The sequence below is a fragment of the Hypanus sabinus genome, chromosome 31 (genome assembly GCF_030144855.1).
Source record: "Hypanus sabinus isolate sHypSab1 chromosome 31, sHypSab1.hap1, whole genome shotgun sequence".
Taxonomy (NCBI): Eukaryota; Metazoa; Chordata; class Chondrichthyes; order Myliobatiformes; family Dasyatidae; genus Hypanus; species Hypanus sabinus.
In genome coordinates, this window is record NC_082736.1 from 20,538,382 (window position 1) to 20,553,807 (window position 15,426).

Sequence of the window (15,426 nt, forward strand, 5' to 3'; positions counted from 1 at the left end):
CCCACCAACCAGCACTCAGCCCATAACCTTCCATTCCTTTCCTGTCCATATACCTATCCATTTTTTTAAAATGAAAATATTGAACCTGCCTCTATCACTTCTACTGGAAGCTTATTCCACACAGCTACCACTCTCTGAGTAAAGAAGTTCCCCCTCGTGTTACCCATAAACATTTTCCTCCTAACTCTCAACCCATGTCCTCTTGTTTAAATCTCCCCTACTCTCAATGGAAAAAGCCTATCCACGTCAACTCCATCTATCCCCCTCATAATTTTAAATACCTCTATCGTCCCTCCTCAACCTATGTTCAACCTTTTTCTGTAAGTTAGGTGCTGAAACCCAGGTAACATTCTCTTAAATCTTCTCTGTACTCTGTCTATTTTGTTGACATCTTTCCTAAAATTCGCTGACAATACTGTACACAAATACTGCATGAAAACTGTGAGAATAGAATACAGCTTCAAATGAGGAGTATGATGGTGGGGAATGGATGTAGAAGGCAGAGCTGAGGAGAATCACAGAGTGAATACAAGGGACCGAAATGAACCGACGTGAAGACAGGATACAAAAGAAAGGACACAGAGAGAATTTTCCCCAGGTGAGGGGTTAGGAAACGGGATGATTTGGAACTGTGTTGAGAAGAATACCCTTCAGCAAATGTAGTGTACGTTAGCAACATTTCAATAGACAATAGGTGTCTCCCGAGGTTCTGCAGAGGCTCAGTCTTTGAAATACTTCATAATATTCATTTTTTAAATATAAATCCATGAGATTAGATGCGGAAAAAGGAAGAAAAAAAATTTCGTGGGAAAATATTAGCCATGATAATGTCTCATTAAGTAATAGCTTCTGCTTGTATTTCATAAGTTCATTCGGATTTCCGCGAATTTTCGCAGTGTGATCCCTATTCCCCAGTTATTACCCAGGAGACTCTGCTCTATTTGCCCCGGTTCGTTCTCCTGGAATGCTTTCATTTACGTGTCCTTTATCATATGGCTTGGGGTATTGTAGTGGGTGAGTTTTTGTCGGGAAGCGTACCTCGCCCAGTTTTCCACTGAGCCAATGCCCAAAAATGGAAGGAAAAGACAGGCTACTGAGCGGACGGGTGTTACTGCGGAATTTTCACCTCAGGTAGCTGAAGGATGGACGTCCGCGGTGGAGGGAGGGTCATGCGGGAATGACTGAAAGAGCGCTGAACTCTGGCACCATGGGACTGATTTGGACGGGAGTGATTTCCATACAAGTTCATAAATTATAAACTCAGCGTTCTCGATTAAGCTGTGCAGTTAGTCATGTAAACATCTGTCTTCAATTTATCCTCCAAACTCCGTTTACAGTTTGTGGCTCTTAAATGTATTTTTATCCCTTCACCGATTCCACATCGGTCCCCTTATCACTTCATTTCTTGAATATTGAGATCAGTTCTCTTTATATCAGTGTGGGAATGTCATGGGGGAAAATTCCGGTTAACAAAATTGATGTATATACAGTCCCGAAGGTAGTTCATCTAAGCGAATAATGAGTTAGTATGGTCTTGTGACGGGGACGTCATGTCTCAGAAATATGAATGTGATTTTAAAGGAATAATCTCGGCGATTTAACGAAGCAGGAAGGTAGAGGGAGTTTGGATGGCTTCAGCAATGTTTCTAAGAAGGCTCCCATGGCAGGTACAGGGACGCCAAGATGAGTTGGCAAACTAGTTACAATATTAGCTCGGTAAATGGATGCAAATGATAGTGTGCGTGTGTCTCTCTCTCTTCCCGGACGCCGGCAATAAGCGGCGAGTGTAGATTAGCTGCTGGATCCTTTATTGTTTGCAAAACAGTATGTGAAACAAAATGTGACTTAATGCACTTTGTGAAATAAAATTCTAGGAGGATAAATAGACCTTTGTAGGGTCGCTTTACTTTGTAACCTTGCAATGCTAGGTCATACCTCTCTGAATTCAGTGGGACAAGTGGACAGTACACGGGCTTTTTGTTCACCGAGGCTTTGAGTGGAAGAATTGCGACTCGATCTCACAGCTGTTCGGAGCACTGGTCAGAGCAGACTGAGAGCAACGGGTGCAATTCTGATTGCCGCGCCATGGAAAGGATGCTGTAGGAAATGAGCAATGGTAGATTAAAATTCACCAGATTGTTCCCTAGACTATGGGGAAGGGGAAAATAGAAAATGAAGTGAAGGGTCCTTGTAGAAGTTTATACAATTAGGAGGAGGTGTATATCGTACAGATAGCCGACAACTTTGTCTTTTCCTACGTCAGCAGTGGCTGAAACTGCAGGCACATGCATACACATGTCTGAAGACATTCTGGTTTCGCCCCGTGCTGCGTGGTTATGTCTACAGCAGACGTGCTGGATGCAGGTGATGATAAAATAATGGAAACGTGTCTGGATAGTCCTTGTGTACAATGTCCTGTGTATGTTACTCAAAATGGCTTCTTTGGTTTGTTACGAGCAGGAATGCTTTTTTGTCGGATAAGTGTTTCTCTCGCCGTTGTTTCGCTTTTGAATGGCTGATATGGTAATTGTATTCATTTGTTAATCAATGGGGAATGTTATTGTGTCTTGTGATGCTGGGTACTTGGGGGAGGGGTTTTCGCGGGTTTTTGGTGTGAGGGGGAGGCCGAGGAAGGTGGACGTGTGCTGGACTGCTCGTAAGACCACCGGTATGGTCCCAGGTGCGACGTTCGGATGGGTCGATTGGTTCGTTGATTGAGCTCCAACGAGTGCACTAAACAGACTGAGCTTTGATAAGTTGGCGCCTTTTGTTTTTTTCCATATATATATATATTGTATTGCCTACTACTCTTTTAATTTTAGCAAACTCTTTAAAGTGTATTTCATAACGGTATTTGTTGTGGGTTTGATACTGTTGGCGGGCGCGAGGCAAAAACTCGATTCTCACAGCACCTGCGTGTACGGGAGGTGGGTTGGTGAGTTGCTGGAACTCCGTTTCCCCTAGACATTTACCAGCCTTTTGGGTAAGTGTTACACTTGGTTAACGAAGGTAGCGTGGGATACGGGCTGTATTATGGCTCTGGGGATTGGCATAGATCGTCATAGTCGTGCTGGGGCAGAATCTATGCAATATCGATCCCCCGCTGCAATCTACAAGATGGTGGCTCTGTCACAGCGTTGACCGCAGCGAATCTCCACTGCCAGTATAAAAGCCATTGTGATTGCTCCAGCTTTACCCGATTGAGAGAAATGATTCTTAAGGAGTCCATTTAGAATGTGCTGGCACAGAAAGAACGTGCAAAGCAACTTGCAGGGCAACGTATAAACCAATTTGCAAAATCAGGATGAAACAATAGCTTGCTGATTAAAGAAGCGATACAGGTAACGGGAAGACATGCTTAACGGTTGAACAATAACGGTGTTAATGCGCTGAGGCTGATAAGTGGGCCAAAGGGTAGTCACATTTGTAATTTTGTAATGAGATTAAGGAAGAATGTCTGCACCTCACATGGGTGCAACTCACAAAGTCGTAAACAACTAGGGTATAAAAAAACTGTGCAAAGTGTAATTCGGCACTCAATCTAGCAGGAGCTGGTTGGGTCCGACTCTGCAGACTCGAAAAATAAAGTTTACCGTTCTGCAAATTGCTGAGACTCAGTGTGTTTCTGACACCGAGTTACCCTGCGGCCAGATGAGCCCTGAGTGTCAACACAGCTGAGAAACGGAACGAGTGAATGAAATCAACAGAGTGAGCGGATACCGGGATTGTTGATGACGTCACGCTGTCAAGGACGCTCCTGCACGGAAATGGAGTTGTGTGTTACTTTATTCCAAGTCAACTGAATAGCGAGATCCATTATATTTAAACACATAAAACCCAGATGCACATCGCGACCCAATGACGGATGCTCGATGCGAAGAATGAACATTCGACCTTTAGGAACATGTGCTTTTTAACCAATATTGAAAACAAAGTCCAAGGAGATTTTAACACAAGCAGCATTTCTTCGGTGGGGACGTCACATGATGACGTAGGATCGAGACGCTGGAACTCAGCTCTCCCGTAAAAAATCAATAAATTAATGTTTAAGTGAAGAAAAGTTAGTCAATACTTTCTAAAAGTTACTTATAAACTACTCCGGATTGTTTCAAGCTATGCCTCAAAAACAGAAGATGAAGAAAACAACTACCGGGAAGACAACGCAACTTGGATCAGAACCAAGGCCCACTTCTACCAAAGAACCGCGGACTCGGGTACATCATCCCGCCGGCGATACGGAACGGGAAACTGCAGCAACATCGGACATTCCTGAAGGAAAAGACCAACGAGAACTACGCAAGCGCAAAGGAAGGAGCATGCGCAAACGGGAGCAACCAGAACTACAAAGCCCAGATACGACTGCAACTGAAAGTGATAGTGAATCTGAGGGAGAGTCAGATTCTCTGGAAAGATCAGACGGAGATGGAGATAAAAGTTCTTCTGGAAATATAGAAAAGACTTTGAGGCAAATAATGCGTAAATTAGGCACATTAAAAGTAATCAAAAAGAAATCAAAGAAAAAATGATAAATATGGAAATTATGTTTGATAAAATGACAAAGAGACAGGAAAAAATGGAAAAGAGAATTATAGACTTGGAAACTACAACGGAAGAAACTACAACGGTTGAAAGAATGAACAAAATGGAAGATGAGAATACTGCTTGGACATCAGAAAGGAAACAATTTATGGAAAAAATTGATAAGCTGGAAAATTTTAGTAGACGAAACAATATTAAAATTGTTGGACTTAAAGAAGATGAAGAAGGTGATGATCCAATAAGTTTTTTTTCAAAAATGGATCCCTGAAAAATTGGAAATGGAAGGAGAAACTCCAATTGAGATAGAAAGGGCTCACAGAACCTTAAGGTAAAGACCTCAACCTGGTCAAAATCCACGATCAATTTTGATAAAATGCTTAAGATACCAAGATAACGAAAAGATCCTGAAGGCGGCTGCCCAAACAGCCAAAAATAGAAACGGGCCATTGATGATAGCAGTGAAACCAATTCTTTTGTATCCTGATATAAGTTATAACCTTTTGAAGAGAAAGAAGGAATTTAACCCAGCGAAAAAAGCCTTATGGGAAAAAGGTTATAAATTTATGATGCGTCGCCCAGCAACATTGATAATTTTTTTGAAGGAGGGAAAAAGAAGATTTTTTTCCGATTATCGAGAAGCGGAGATGTTCGCACAAGAACTTCCATCTAGTGGCTAATTATATGTAGAGACTTCCAAACGTAATGGATTAAAGATGAAGATAGAGACAGTGAACAAAAATGATGGACATTTAAGGATAATATAGAGGAGAAAAGCAAAATTTTAGAAACACTAATTGAGAATAATATTTTTTTTCTTCTTAACTTTTTTATGTTGCGGGGGGGCTGGGGAGCTTTGGATCGGTTACTGCGGGATTCACGTGTGTAATCATGGCGATTGCCATGACCCGTACAACAGAGGGGGGTAATGTTGTGTTTCTTTTTCACAACATTAGTAGGGGGGTATTTTGTTTTTTTCTTTATATTCCATTTTTCTTCTATCTTTTTGCCTGGATGATTGGTGGGGACACACATAGCAACATGGAGAATTTTAAAAAGATTTCTCAAGTTACCACAAAAGTTGAAAGATTAGGTAATATTATAGCTTGGAGTAACATAATTAAAAATAATGACTAATTTATTGAATTTTTTAAGTTTTAATGTTAATGGGCTTAATGGACCGGTAAAAAGAAAAAGAATTCTAACATATATTAAAGAAATGAAAACAGATATAGCTTTTTTACAAGAAACACATTTAACAGATAAAGAACATCAGAAATTAAAAAGAGACTGGGTTGGAAATGTTATTGCAGCTTCATTTAATTCAAGGGCGAGAGGAGTTGCAATTTTGGTTAATAAAAATTTACCAATTAAAATACAAAACGTATTAATTGATTTGGCGGGGAGATATGTAATTATACATTGTCAAATTTTTTTGGAATTATGGTCTCATGAATATTTATGCACCAAATGAAAAGGATGTAAAATTTATACAAGAGGTCTTTTTGAATTTGGCTAACGCACATGATAAAATATTAATAGGTGGAGATTTTAACTTTTGTCTAGATCCAGTTTTAGATAGATCAACAAAGGTGGTCACAAAATCAAAATTAGTAAAATTAACTCTATCATTGATGAAAAATTTAAACTTGATTGATATATGGAGAAGAATTAATCCAAAAGAAAGAGATTACTCATTTTATTCAAATAGACATAAAACATATTCAAGGATAGATTTTTTCCTATTATCAACGAATATCCAAGATAGAGTGAAAAATGTGGAATATAAAGCGAGAATATTGTCAGATCATTCTCCTTTGATAATGACAATGATAATGACAGATAAAGAGGAATCAATTTATAGATGTTACTAAATGTTACTAAAACGTCAAGATTTTTGTGATTTTATGAAAAAACAGATTCAGTGTTTTTTAGATACAAATTCACATTCAGTTGATGATAAATTCATATTGTGGGAAGCAATGAAGGCATACTTGAGAGGTCAGATAATAAGTTATACTTCTAAAATTAAAAAGGAATATATGATAGAAATAGATCAATTGGAAAAAGAGATTACAAAATTAGAAAAAGAATCTCAAAGAAATATGACAGAAGAAAAACGAAGACAACTAATTAATATGAAGTTACAATATAATACACTCCAGACATATTGAACAGAAAAAACAATTATGAGAACTAAACAGAGATATTATGAACTAGGTGAAAGATCACATAAGGTCCTTGCATGGCAGTTAAAAATAGACCAGACTTCTAAAACAATAAATGCAATTCGAACAAGAGTAAATAAAATTACTTATAAACCTTTAGAAATTAATGAAACTTTTAAGAATTTGTATTCTGAGTTGTATAAATCAGAATCACAAAATGACAATGTCAAGATAGAAAGATTTTTATCACAAATAACTCTTCCAAAATTAAATACAGAAGAACAGAAGGGATTAGATATGCCTTTTACATTGAAAGAAATCGAAGAAGCCCTAGGATCACTTCAAAGTAATAAATCTCCAGGAGAAGATGGTTTTCCGCCTGAATTTTATAAAAAGTTTAAAGATTTATTAATTCCTCCTTTTATGGAGTTAATACATCAAGCAGAAAGGACACATAAACTTCCAGAATCTTTTTCGACAGCTATTCTAATAGTATTGCCAAAAAAGATAGAGATCTTTTAAAGCCAGCATCATATAGACCTATTTCTTTATTAAACACTGATTATAAAATAATAGCAAAAATCTTATCTAACAGATTATCTAAATACTTAACAAAATTAATACATATGGATCAAACAGGATTTATTAAAAACAATCAGCAGATAATGTAACTCGGTTATTTAGTATAATTCATTTAGCGCAAAAGAGGGAAGAAATGAGCGTGACAGTTGCTTTAGATGCAGAAAAAGCTTTTGATAGATTGGAATGGGATTTTTTATTTAAGGTATTGGAAAAATATGGATTAGGAATATCTTTTATAAAATGGATTAAAACCTTAAATACTAATCCCAAAGCTAAAGTAGTGACAAATGGTCAAATTTCAACACCATTTCAGTTAACAAGGTCAACTAGGCAAGGTTGTCCATTATCACCTGCTTTATTTGTGTTGGCGATAAAGCCATTAGCTGAGTTAATTAGAGTGGACCCAGGAATTAAGGGTTTTAGAGTTAATCAGGAAGAATACAAGATTAACTTATTTGCTGATGATGTTCTGCTTTATCTAACAAACCCATTACATTCGTTGGGTAAATTATCCTATAGATTAGAAGAGTATGGGAGAATATCAGGGATAAATTGGGATAAAAGTGAAATTTTACCTCTTACTAAAGGAGATTATAGTCAATGTCGATTAATAACCCAATTTAGATGGCCGGCAAATGGTATAAAATATTTAGGTATAAGAGTTGATAATGATATAAAGAATTTATATAAATTAAATTACTTACCACTATTGAAAAAAATTCAAGAAGATCTTGATAAATGGATGGTATTACCAATAACATTAGTAGGTAGAGTAAATACCATAAAAATGAATATATTTCCTAGATTACAATACTTATTTCAATCACTACCAATACAAATACCCCAGAAGTTTTTTCAAGAGTTAAATAAATATGTGAGTAAGTTTCTTTGGAAAGGTAAGATGTCAAGAATATCGTTGGAAAAATTGACATGGAAATTTGATCTAGGAGGGTTACAACTTCCAAATTTTAAGAATTATTATAAAGCAAATCAACTTAGATTTATTGCATCTTTTTTTGAGAAAGATAAACCGGCATGGATTAGAATAGAACTAGATAAAATAGGAGAAAATATACCAGAAGATTTTATATATAAATGGGAATCTAAATGGATACGGGAAAAGAAAGAATCTCCTATATTAAAACATTTGATTGACTTATGGAATAAGATAAATGTTGACGATGAGATAAAGAAATCCTTATTGGCAAGGAGATCTTTAATTCAAAATAGACTTATTCCTTTTACAATGGATAATCAACTTTTATATAATTGGTTTCAAAAAGGGATTAGATATATAGGTGATTGTTTTGAAGGAGGTATATTAATGTCATTTGATCAATTAAAGAATAAATATAAAGTATTAAACAATACTCTTTTTTGTTACTTTCAGCTAAGGGCTTATTTAAGAGAACAATTAGGTCAAACAATGTTATTGCCGAAATCTAATGAAATAGAAACTTTAATTCAAAAAGGAAAGATTAAAAAATTTATCTCTTGTATGTATAATTTGATTCAAAAACAGGCAATTAAACAAGGAGTCCATAAATCAAGACAAAAATGGGAAAGTGACGAATATTAAAATTGAAGAAAAAAATTGGTCAAGACTATGTCTTGAGAGTATGACAAATACAATAAATTTCCGGTTAAGATTAGTGCAATATAACTTTTTACATCAATTATATATTACACCACAAAAAATAAATAAATTAAACCCCAATTTATCTGATCAATGTTTCCGATGTAACCAAGAAATTGGTACTTTTTTACATTCTATTTGGTCTTGTTCTAAAATTCAACCTTTTTGGACAAATTTAAGAATTTTATTGGAACAAATTATTGGAATACAACTTCCACATAATCCAATATTATTTTTATTAGGTGATATTGAAGGGATAAAACCGATACCCAAATTGAATAAATATCGGAAAGAGTTTATAAAAATTGTATTAGCAGTAGCCAAAAAGGCTATTGCAGTTACTTGGAAACCGGATACATATTTAAGTATAGATCGTTGGAAGAAAGAAATTTATAGCTGTATTCCACTTGAAAAAATTATTTATAATTTAAGAGATAAATATGAAACATTTTTGAAAATTTGGCGTCCTTATTTACAAAAGACAGGATTAAATATATAGATGCTCCGAAGATGAAATAATTGGTTATTTGGGGAAATAAATAAATATATATATTAAAGTTATTACGAACTCCATGGAGCATGTGGGGATCTTCCAATATCCAGGCACTCTTTCTTTCTTTCTCATTTTTTTCTATAGGGATGCTAGGGGGAGGGGTTAAGGGGAGGGGGGATGGGTAATATACATTTTTCCCCTCTACTTTTAATTTGTAACTACTTGAAATACAATTAAAAAAGTTAAAAAAAAGCAGCATTTCTTCTCTAAACTACGCCTGGGTCGTTGTATAAATGCAGGTATTGGTGCAGGAACTCAGGTACATGAGCATGTAGCCGGCTTCAGTGGCGACGTAGGCAGAGTCGGTGTAATTGCCGTCGTAATGCGCGGTTCCTGCGACTCGGGTGGTCGGAAAGTTCACAGTGACCGTCAGCCACAACAGAATGAAACTGCCGGACACACTAAAGAGTAAAATGATGGATTTCCGGCGGATTTCCATCTCCGGATCCTTCTGCGTTTGACTGTTGTGACCGCGCAGACCGCGGCGCACTTTACTGGCCAATAAAATGCGCCTCACTGTCGGCCAGTTAAACAGGGCTGTCAGACCAAAAGGTAATATAACCGTTAAATTACTCTGTAGAAAGGAGAACGCGGCTCCCACAGGAGACGCCATGAACCACGAGCTGGGCCGACAGCCCCATTGAATTCCTTTATCTATATGCACAAGTTTATACTCAAATAGATACGGGACGTTCTGTAAGTGCAATAGGAGCGGCACGGCTATAACGCCGGCAACAGCTGTCCTCACTGTGCAATATTTCGCTTTAAGCTTCTGACAACAGATTGCTACAAACTGATCGACTGTGAACAGGACAGTGTACCAGAACGAGCTTTGCAGGCTGGTCGACGTGAAGTACAGGACGACCTTACAGGCGGGTGTGTAGGACAGGAAGGATTTTGGAAACTGGTACATGACGACATGATAGCCGATTACACAGAACATCATCACCACGAGATCTGCCATTGCCATGGCAACCATGGAGAGGGATATACATTTGGAAAGACCTCGGGACAGGACCACAATTGTCAATATGTTCGCTAGAGAAAGAGATACAAAGTGTGAGATACAAACAGGGCGAGGAGAAGTGTTTTCAGAATCTCATGTGAAAATACTATTCCGACAGCGATCGGCAGAATTACCGGGGAAGTATGTTCCAAGCGAGAAGAAAAACTCCTCATTCAGTGAACTAAAAGTGATCGGAGCTGAACGTGCATTTGCTCCTGGTTAAGTTGCTGGTGACACGCTCTCGATTTCCCTTGGCGATGTAACCGAGAGCACTGCTGCCTATTCGCCATCACAACCCAGACAAATAGGGGCGATCATCGTCTTCTCCCATACCTCCCTTGCGCCCGACATTCCCTTTCCGTGGGGTCATCATTTCAATGGTTTTTATCCTCCAAAGCCCCATTCAGGCACCAGCCGTAAGGAATCAGAGCCGTGACGGTGCTGAACACAATAGCTATTGAACCAGTACTGGCCCGGAGTAAGTGGGGTCGCGCTGCTGTCGGTCACCAGTCCCGGGGTGAAACCGATGCACTCGTTCCCTCCGTTTAATCAATGAATGAGAGCAGTGCCCGGTGAACAGAATCGGACTTCACGGACTCGTCCAGTATCGCTTGTACACAACTTATCTTATTTTCGAATAGTTTGAGAAACGTCACTCAATACACTCAAATGGATATATCTGCCATTTTTCATCACATTAATTATCATCTTAAAGGTGTGACAGGGAGAAATTGATTCAAATCTCCAGCTGGACACCCCATTCTTGTGCTAGCTGAAGCTATTATTCCCAATTGGTACGGGTAATCAAAGGTTTGATCGGAAATCAACAAAAGGGTGAGGGAAGGAGATGGAGAGAGCGAGTGAACGAGGAAGAGAGAGAGAGAGAGAGAGAGAGAGAGAGAGAGAGAGAGAGAGAGCGAGAGAGAGAGAGGACAGAGAGGGGGAGAGAGAGAGACAGAGACAGAGAGACAGGGTGAAAGAGAGCGAGAAAGACAGAGGGAGAAAAAAGCACAGTGAGAGAGACAGGGAGATAGAGTAAGAGAGAGACACAAAGAACGAGAGATAGTGAGAGAGAGAGAGAGAGAGAGACAGGGTGAAAGAGAGCGAGAAAGAGAGAAAAAAAGCATAGAGTGAGAGAGACAGGGAGATAGAGAGAAAGAACGAGAGATAGTGAAAGAGAGAGAGAGAAAGAGAGAGAGAGAGAGAAAGAGAGAGTGAGTGAGTGAGTTCAGGTACGGCGGCAGTTGGTACATTCCCAAACGTTTCCACAATTCCTTCTGTTCTACTGCTCCTTCACCAAAAGTTAGGTCACAAAATACATTTCAATCCGCAACGATCCGTGGTATCAATTGTACGCTGACAGTGGTCAACAGCAGCGAGGATTGATCTCTCTGAACTTGAGCAGCATTATCACTGGAGGCGGCGGGGGGCGGGGTGGCAGTGAACCCGATCCTGCATCAGCGTAGAGAGCGGAGACAAAACGTTCAGCAGCAGTAGTCTGCCGTGTCTCCGCAATGGGTTGGTTTCGCCAATAAAGAATACCCAGTGAAATGACTGTCAATAGAATACTGTCCCTAACATTTCAGACAGAGGATGTGTCGACTTACCCGGAACACCGAAAGCTGCGAGAATAGGGTAAAATACAATCCTTACATGCCGGATTGTTGGTAGAGCCATTTTTTCGGATATTGTACAAAATGTGCCGCACTCTTTGCACTCAGCGCCACTCGCCTGTGTTCTGATCTCACTGCCCTTTTATACTTTAATCTATACTCCGTTTAAAAAAACCCAAAAACAACAGCAACGTTTCTACTTCTGTGTTCTCTCGGCACCACAGGGAATACTTGAAGCTCAGTCCATAATACCGTCTAGTAAAGTAGACAATCGGAAACTTTTTAAAGCTATCCCTCGCATTATGGCTTCAAATGCCAGTCATGACACAGTCATGCCTGTTTCTATTGCTGCCTTCACATTCATTTTATTTGTTATTAGTTGTATTACATCTCGCTCCATATCTCTCAAAGTAAATGTTCGCTTTGTTAGCAAATGTCAAATCTGCTTCACATTCCTTTACGGATATGTCCATACATGGCCTCCTCTACTGCCATGATGAAGGCAAACTCAGGTTGGAGGAGCAACACCTCATATACCGCCTGGATAGTATCCAGCCCCTTGCCATGAACATTTCTCCACATTTCAGTAATCCCCTTGCTTTCCCTTTTCCCCATCCCAGTTTCAATCTGCCTCCTTCTGCAGCTGTCTATCACCTCTCCCATGATTCTGCCTTCTTCTACTACCCAGTGCTTTCCACTTTCATTCCTTCTTCACCCTTCCTGCTGATTCCCCCCGCTTCGCCTCCCACCACTTGATCTTTATTCTGATCGGTTTTTCACCAGGCACCTACCATCCTTCTCCTACCCACCCTTCCCCACCTTATTTATAGGGCCCTTTCCCCCTTCCTCTTCAGTCCTGACGAAGGGTCTCGGCCTGAAACGTTAACTGCTCGTTTCCACGGATGCTGTCCGACCTGCTGAGTTCCTCCAGTGTGTTGTACATGTGGCTTTGACCACAGCATCTACAGTGCACTTTGTGTTAGCTTTGAGTTAGCTCACGATTTATCCTGAAACCAATACCACATCATATGAACTTTACAGCAAGCTTGCACAGTCTGCATTATTTGCCCAATGTAATTGTAGACCATACGGATTTCATCACCTGATTGCAACTTTGTCCTTACTTCTTCAGTCACAATGAACTCAACAGCCTATTGCGCAGGCATGATTGACAACGACAGCATGAAATGTATTGAAGCACCCCCTGCTTGTTAACATTGAAGGCTAAAGATCTCTATAACAAACTCTGTATTACCAATACCGAATGGGCATCAGCTTTTCTGGCTCCGAATAAGGTCTCAATAAATGGTGGTGCATATTACGGATCATCATTGGCTCCTCATTTCCATCATCAGAATCGGAACCAGCATCACGTTTACTATCTCCAGTAGATGTCGTGAAATGTCTGTATAGTGCAATACGTCCGAAAGCACTAAAATAAACAATAAGAAATGAATAAACAAGAGAGGTGGCGCAAAAAGAATTCAAACAGTGACGTAGATTTTTTTTAAATTTAGAAAAGTTTAGAAATAATTTAGAAAGCTGATGCTTGAAGAGAATGAACTCAACTAAGATATACGAGGCTTAGCAAGTGTTTTGGTGATGCTGACGACAACCCCCTGTACTCTTACATAGCCATGGGCAAGGATATGAGCAGAATATATTGGGAAGTGTTTAATTTGGGGCAGTACCCATTGTGATGCTATGAGGCAGGAACCTGGGGATGTGAACTAGGAACGGATGTGTTCAGGGAAAAGCCCAACAGAAATGTGAAGGTTGTTTTGGTTGCCCTTGCTTAGCGTTGCAATATTGTCAAACGTGAAAATATTTGGAAAATGTTCATCTACTCAAACCCAAATATCCATGGTCACTTTCCGTATCTCACTTGAAAATCCTGTTTATAGAGCTGAATTTCAGTAATACAAAAACACAAGACTGTAGGAGCAGGGATTAGGCACTCATCTTAACATCATGCCGTACCCTTTCTATTTCTATGCCAAATCAAATCTTTCACCGTCCGCTCTAAATCTGTGATCTGTAGTCGTTGTCTGTCCTAACCTGAGGGGGGAAATCTTGCTGGCAGTGACCTACATATACACAGCTCTCTTAATTTTCTGTACATCTAAATATCTTCTCTCATTCTTCTGCGCTCCAATGCCTGAAGTGTTAACATTGTAAATACACGCTAGTTTCCGTGTTATTTATGTACATTCTGTTCTATATCCTTACTGTTACCACGGCATTTATATATATTTATGATTTATCATCGGGAAATGTTTTTTCAGTTGCATATCGTCCCAACACTCCGCGTCAATTGCCGAATACACGGAAATGTATCAGCGAAAACGTTAATCATTGATCCTTCACCCCTGATCTTCCCTATTCTGAGATGAGCTGAACTGGACACGATCCTCCAGGCGTGGTCTAACCAGAGTCTGAGAGAGTTACTTGAACTCGCGGCACTTGAACTCAATCTGACTAATGAAGGTCAGTGCACCACACGATTTCAGAACCACTCTCTCAACTTGCGCCGTGACATGAGTCTTGTGTTGCTCTGGATGTCAAATATAATTGACTTATTACTGGCGGTCGAGACCTAACGGTTAATACTTCGTTTGTTCTCTGTCCAAGAGAACAGTTTCTACAAGACTGCACTGTCCCCTTAAAACAAACAGGGAAAACAAAGAGGTGGGGATCTGGAGGAAAGAGAATGGTTAACGTTGAGGATCGGGATCCTGCAGTTGCATATCGACCGTTCCATATCTTGCCTAACCTGCTAACTCCATCCCGTAGTTTGTCTTTCCGACAGACTCCAGTGTCTGCCTTCTCCAATATTTCGTCTAAACTTTCCTCAGTTCAGCCAGTTGCTCACTCTGCCATCCACCATCCAGCCCATGCCACCTCCATGGAACTTTCAAACCTTCTCTCCAGAATTTCATTTCCTGGTAACCCTCAGGCTCGATGTTTTATTCTTGCTGTTAATTTGATGTCACCTCTTTCGATGAACAGCTACTTGACAGATGTGATTTAGATGATAAGAGGGAGAGCTCGAAAGCTGAGAACTTCTTTAGAGGCAGAAATGAATAAATGGAGGAGAGTATAGGGGATGTCAGAGGGAAGTTCTTTATGGAGAGACTGGTAGGCCCCTGGAACGCTCTGTCGGGATCCTGATAAACACAGACAGTTAAGGTATTTTAAGGTACTTTTAGATAGGAAAATGTAGAGTTATATATCAAGGAAGAGATTGATCGATCTTGGACTACGTTAAAACTTGGACCGAACGTCATTGGGCTGATTACGTGCTCTGTGCTGTACTATTCAATGTTCTATGT

General features: G+C 39.4%; 1 protein-coding gene across 1 annotated transcript in view; it reads right to left on the reverse strand.

The window, feature by feature from the left end:
* LOC132383932 (uncharacterized) overlaps nt 1-15,426 on the reverse strand; it is a 46,564-nt gene that overhangs the window by 10,801 nt on the left and 20,337 nt on the right. The gene's annotated exons all lie outside the window — the stretch shown is intronic.